General features: G+C 39.4%; 1 protein-coding gene across 1 annotated transcript in view; it reads right to left on the reverse strand.

Moving 5' to 3' along the window:
* The window catches only part of GUCY2F (guanylate cyclase 2F, retinal), a 109,948-nt gene extending 103,899 nt beyond the window's left edge, over positions 1 to 6,049 (reverse strand). The window contains exon 1 of the mRNA XM_008566663.1: positions 5,854 to 6,049. The gene's annotated coding sequence lies outside the window, so the exon portion shown is untranslated. The remainder of the gene's footprint in view (positions 1 to 5,853) is intronic.
* Between the last annotated feature and the right edge of the window lie 851 nt (positions 6,050 to 6,900).

A 6,900-nucleotide genomic window follows, 5' to 3' on the forward strand; every position in this document is an offset into this window, starting at 1 on the left:
TCCTTACCAGGTATCCTTAAAAAGGAGGGAGAGCTCTTCTCTCTTCCTTCTTTCTGGCTGAAGAGCATATACAAGTATAACAGCTGGAACTCTGACAGCTCTCAAACCATGAAGCAGTACACTAAGGATGTTGTAGCTACAAAACAGAAGAAACCAAGACCCCTGACAACTAACTATAGAGCTGACATACCAGCCTAGTCTTCTTATCTTCAGGCTTCTTTTACAAGAGAAGAAAGTAAAAAATTATATACTCCTATCTTGTTAAAGCTACTATTATGATTTTTAAATTTGATATGTTGCATAATTAGGTTTCATTGTTATATGCAGCTGAAGTGAATCCTAATTGGCACATATTTTGATTTAAAACAAAAGGATTCTAAGACAGTTTTGATCTTTTCAGACCCAGGCAACTGGTAAAAAAAAAAAAAAAAATGGTACAAGTCTCTGAGATAGGGAACACAGAAAAAAGGGGGCAGGAAAGACAATGCATTCCTTAGACATGTTGAATTGGCCAACAAGAGGCAATATCTTGTAGATAATTTGACATACTGGAGCTCTTAATGGAAAGCTGGACTAAAGACCTAAATTTGGGTGTAATCGATTGATAGAAGGTAGTTTAAAGGATGACAGTGTATAATGTCAACAAAGGACAGTTGTGAAATAAAGAAAGAAGACAAAACCCTGAGAACTCACAACACTTAAAGGTCGGTCAGAGAAAGGAGGTCATAATGAAAACTTAAATATAAAAAGTTGTCCATTGGCTTTGGATTCTGGGAGTAAGGCTACAAATTGAGGAACCACAATCAGTAAAAATGAATGGGAATTAATGAAGTTGAGTCAGCAAGTGTAAAGAACTCTTTCCAGATGACACATGCAAAGTCTTTCTTGGTCTATCCCTTGCCTCTCTTTACAACCACATCTACCACTCTTCTTATTTGATACCATAGTAAATTTCTGTAGTCCTTCATACATGTGTCACATTGTCTGTCAAGCCTAGGATATGGAAAATGCCATTCCCTTTGCCTAGAACGCTCTCTTCCCTCCTCTCATGCTCCCTTTCTGGGTTCTCCTGATGAACTCTACCTTCAAAACTCAATTTAAGTGTTCTCTACTCTGTGCAGCCTTAGTTAATGCCCCTAGGTTGAGTTCATTGTTTCTCCATCTGTGCTTCATACTTATGTGCATTAGAGAAGGTATTACTCTGATTATAAACTGTCTGTATTTATGGTCTATATTGTGACAATGATATGGAATTGATTAATATATCTGTACTTACAAGACCTCATATTTCAACCACAGGGAATGGGCAACAACTAAGGCAACTCTCTATGGAGAACAGAGCCTGTGGACAGGGAACTTTTAGAGGTCCTATTTATAGCTCTAATGCCTATACAAGTGCCCCGCACATAGGAGGCATCAGATAAATGCTTGTGAAATGAGTGAATAATGCATTAAAGTTGACCCAAGGAGAGGAATAACCTCTAGACATATGAGAAGAATTAATTGCTTGGGAGAGATATTAATGAAGAAAATCCTTAGTAAATCCTTAATTCTAATCAAAGATCAAAATAATGGCATGGCTCTCTTCAGGGCCGATAATCAACGCTGGTGTGCACTGGTCAAATCCAAATGGCTGCTTATTGTGAGCAACAATTCTGCCTGTGGCAGCCCTATTGGTTATTATCTTGACTCTCACCATGATTTTGAGAGAAACCCTGGCTCCTCAAGAGACCAATCTAGGGTACACCTAGTGGGTCTTAAAGACCTACCATAATAGCATGCCCCAACAACTGTACACAGGTGAAAGTTGGTTTAAATGAGGATCAAGAAAGACTTGAGAGAGGAAATATCTCACAAAACAACATGAGTCAGAGTCTGAGGGTTGTGTAGGATGAAAGGGGAAACTTCCAACTTTGCTTTTAAGGTAATAAAAAGGCTGTTCTGAGCTGATTTATATGCATATGAAACTCAAATTTATTTCAAGACCCTCAAAGGTAATCTAGTCCAATGTCTCTTTCCCCAAAATAGATCCGTTTTGTGCACTGACTATATTGAAGGCATGAGAGTGAGATATACAATCGATGAAGTGTGAGGTGTGGACTCAGCCTTCAAAGAGCTCCCAATCCAGAACTACAAGCTGAGCTCTAATCAAGAGCCATGTGCTTCTCTTCTCACCTTTTCCCAGCCACAATCTTTTCTCTGTTGTGTCAAAATTTGAGAGCCAGGGCACACTAGCAACCCCTTTCCTGGAGTAGTATGGGAGAAGTCCATATTTCTGGTCTGTATGATGACAAGGATATTGAACTGTATGATATGGCTGTTTTTATAGAACCTCATTCTTTTAACCACTAGGAGTGGGCAACAGTGAGGGCAACTCTCTATGGGGAACAGAGCCCTGCACACAGCGACAGTGCAAGAAAGCCAACCAACTGCTGCTTCTTCCCCAAGTACACAGTTTGATTGGCTCTTTCTCAGAATCTGTACATTTAAGTCGGACATCAGGGAGTGGAATAACAAAGGCTAAGATTTACTGAGTTCTTTCTACATGTCAAACACTGGGTTACACTCTTTGCAGGAATTATCTTATTTAAAAAACTCAAAAAAAGCTTATCACAGTTCTTCGAGATAGGTATTATCTTATTTAGAGATGATGAAACTGAGGCTCAGAAAGTGTATGTAACTTGTCTGAGGGATAGACTGGGGATTTGCACCCCAGTTGATTGAGCACTGTACTAGAAGTTCTGCAGACAGCCCCTAATCTACGAAGTCACTGAGACCACCATTATTATTACCTTCTATGCTACTCAAATTGAGTTTGAATGATTCATTTGTGGTTTTAAAAAAAGTCCCTTAGTCCTCCATGAAGGAATAAATTAAGTAAAGAGGGCAAGGGGCAGAGTAAATTGGGAGGAACAACCAGAAATTTATTATCCAATTGGAAGGAATTTGCCACTAGTGTTCAAGCCCAGCCCTGGGACAGTCCATTTGCCTGTCACTCAGGGCATAGTGTTGCACATCGGGGGATGGGGGCCACCAGCCACATTGTATTCTCTATAAGGCTAATCCTAGTTTTCAAGAGTAGAAGTCGAAGGAGAACACCCTTTGGCATATTAGCTCCAATTCTCAATGTCTTTGTCTGCAAAATAGGTGTAAATTTAATTTAACCCTTTTGAAATAAGGGATTAAATAAGTTAGAATGATAAATATGCACTTGTCTTTCAATAAATACTGGTTCTTCCCTGCTGTTTGAAAAGAGGGCTGCATTGGGAATCAGAAGGCCAGGATCCTGGACCCAGTTCTGCCACTGACTCACCATGTGACTTTGGACAAATTGCTACTCCCCCGCCACCAACTCTCTCTTTTTTCCTCCTCAGCTGGACTAGAGGATCTGCAAGCCCCTCTCTTCTCTGATGTACATCGATCCTGAGATTCTGCACTTCTTCCAGGCGGTTACTTTTCTAAACCTCTGTACTGTTAAACTGTTTTCTGAGTTCATTCAACATTCCCCAGCTTTTGCTACTCTAATTAGGTTCTTGCTGAATTTGGATTTTCCTCCAGGTGGTTTGCACTTATTTCTATCTGGCAGACCCGGTTCCTGATCATTTTTAACTTTGGCCTAGAATCCTCTATCAAGTACTTACAATGTCACCAAGGTTCAGATCCCCATACTGGCTAACTGCCAAAAGAAAAACGAAAAAAAGAAAACTCAAATACCTGCAACGTGAATTCCCCTCTCCCCCACAATGCTAGAATTATGCTACACTGAAAACCTAGGTTCCTAAAACCATTGGTTATCTTATCATCATGATTAACAAACACACATTGAGAACCTGATCTGTGCTAGGACTGTAACTATGAAAAAAGTTGGGGAGTGTAGAGGTCTGGTCAAGAAATCTCATCAAGTAAAGCAATCACATACATCATGAGAGAGAGAGCAAAAACGTCCACCAACATGGTTCATATGCAAGGCCAAGTTTGTAAGTTCCCTGTTTGCTTTTGCCCACCATTCTATCTCCAGTGCCCTGCACAGTGTTTGACACACAGTAGGTTCTCAACAAATATTTGTTGAACATACAGTGAAGAAAAGACATGGAGCACAAAAATGTTTTATATTACTATGTTCTTGAAAAGGCTCTATTTAGGCCTTGGTCAGGACCCACCTTTGGTAAAATTATCCAATGGGTAACATTTCTCTTCAAACTTCTAGCCCCAATCTCTCCGCCCTCTCTGTTAACGGACAGAAAAACAACTCTAGAGAAAGAAGCTCTTTAAATAATTTGTACTGATATATAAATAAATGATAATACTTGACACTTTCTCCTATTCCTCCCAAACAATAAGTTTATTTTCTAAAAGGCGGTGGAAGGAAGTTCATAAAGAAAGAATTCATCTCTAATATTATAACTTCAATTTCAAGCATCAGTTGCAGAAAGGCAAAGGGGGATGGACCACTTTTTAAGAAGTGAAGGGACTTTTGGTGCCTCTCAGATGAAAATGATCAGCTGTCTATTTTAGGTGTAAGGCTGATATTTTTACGTTATAATCCAGATTATTCCTACTAACCACAATGCCAGCCCCACCCCAAATTCTAGAAAGTTTTTTTGTTTTTGTTTTTGATATATATATTTTTTTTCTTTTTTTCTTTTTTTTAGTATTTCTCAAATCTATGCATTTAGAACATGGGTCCTTCCTTAAGCCACATGTCAGAAATTGTTTCTCGCTCTTTGTTCTCAGTTGTTGTTGTTCTTTTCCCTTTCTTAACTGCAAGATCACCCCCAAGCTAAAGGTTTGCCCTTAACATTCTTTCTGGTAACTCTGTCATGCATTGGATGGTATTTCTAACTTTGCTAAAACTCCTTGGAGAACCAGAAAGTTCTGCAAAGTGTCTGACACATAGTAGGTGCTCAACAAATATTTGTTGAACAAATAGTGAAGAGAAGACATAGAACACAAAAATGCTGTAAAACTTAATCTTGATCCCTCACCCCAAGATTTTATAGAAGGAAACTCATTCTTTAAAAAAAGGAAGAAAGGCAGAAAGGAAGGGAGAGAGGGAGGAAAGGAAGAGAGGGAGAGAGGGAGGAAAGGAAGAGAGGGAGAGAGGGAGGATGCCCTAAGCCTTCACCTACTGATTTGGGTTTAAAGAAAAAATTATAAAGCTCTTCTGTAAAAGACATTGTCTATTGCCTTCAAAACAAGACAGCTGAAGGCTTCCCTGAGATGGGAAAAATAGGCATAATGGAAAATGGAGGCATAAAATAGAGTTTGAAGGTATGAAATTCTGGAAATACAGTTGATCTGGGGCCATTGCCTAGGTAACTCAGGTACAAACACCTGCATGGGATCAGGCCTCCATGGAAAGTGGCTAGCGCATTGGCATGCATTCATTTCAGGTAGCTCTCACAATCTGCTGGGAAGCCTGGTTGCACAAGGAAAATGACTGTTCTTTAAACATGTACAAAGGAAGACTATGACAAATAGCTCTGAGAGAAATGGTTCCTCATTCTACCTTGTCAAGCTGAGGACTTCTATGGATGATTGATCTTTGCAGTTACAGCCTGAATCAAGTTAATAGCTTGTATAAGACAACATCAGGAAGAAATAAAAAAGATAGAAACTAAATGAAAGCTTGGATGAGAGTCTTTATATCCAAACCTTGACTTAAAGTGTCTCAAAGGCTCTTTTTCCCCCTTCTTCCCTTCTTTTTTTCTCTTTTATTCTTTTCTTTAATTTTTATTTTACTACATACTGCAGTAAAACTAATATATTTCAGTCAAAGTTTGAGCTCACAAGTGGGCTGTGTTTTTCCCCCATTACAATCTGTCTTATAAACAAGATCTATCAACTACTTACCATGTAATTCACGACTCAAATGTCTTCAGCTTCCCACCTGCAGCATGCAAATCTCTGGCATAGTTACCCCAGTGTGTCCATTTTCATGCATCCTCTGTGCATTCATAATCTTGCCAAGGACTCCAGTCTGTGGATAAATTCCATTTATGGGGTAAATAATTGAGAGGGATAGTAAACCTTTTTAAAATCACTCTTCAGCATCCCCAGACCAAGACCTGGATTAGGATTTAGAGTGACACTGCTAATCTTTTAAATTGATCCCACCTATAACAGAGTTAGTGCTGACCTAAATGCATTGACCCAGAGATTAACAAACAGACTCCTCTGGATAAATGAATCCACCACAGACTACTGCCTTCTTGTACCTTTCAAAGTCACGCTCACATACACTCTGATTTTCCCTCTCTGTTCTTCCTTTTTCCCTTCTAATAGCCACAAATCGTCTTTTCTCCAGGACAGTTCTAAATGCCAGATAATTCATCAGCTGTGATTACAGCCCAGGATATAAAAGATGGCCCAGGCTGGCTTCCTGCAAAATTCAAAGTACATAGTTGAAGTGCTTTCACTACTTTTCCTTCCAAGAGAGACCGCCAGTTTCCCCTCACACCGCTGCGTGCGCGCACACGCACACGCACACACACACACAGTCCCTCTTTTCCTTTATCAGTCCCTCTCTGTCCTGGGCACCATTCACTCAAGGCCCTGTTCTGGATTCCCAAGGTGATAGCTGAGGTGTTAATGGGTAAAAATGACTTTTATTAAATGAGGGTTACTATATGACAGATATTTTTTGTAACAGCTTTATTGAGATGTCATTCACCTACCATAAAATTCACACTTTTAAAGTGTACAGCTTAGGGGTTTTTAAGTATATTCACAAAGTTGTGCAATCATCACTGCTTTCCAATTCCAGAACATTTTTATTATTCCCATAAAGAAATTATGTACCTGTATAAAAATCACTCCCCATTCCTCCCACTCCTAGACCAGGCATTTTCTGTCTCTATGGATTTTCCTATTCTGGACATTTCATATAAGTGGAATTAT

Source organism: Galeopterus variegatus, unplaced genomic scaffold (assembly GCF_000696425.1).
Source record: "Galeopterus variegatus unplaced genomic scaffold, G_variegatus-3.0.2 Scaffold260, whole genome shotgun sequence".
Lineage (NCBI taxonomy): Eukaryota > Metazoa > Chordata > Mammalia > Dermoptera > Cynocephalidae > Galeopterus > Galeopterus variegatus.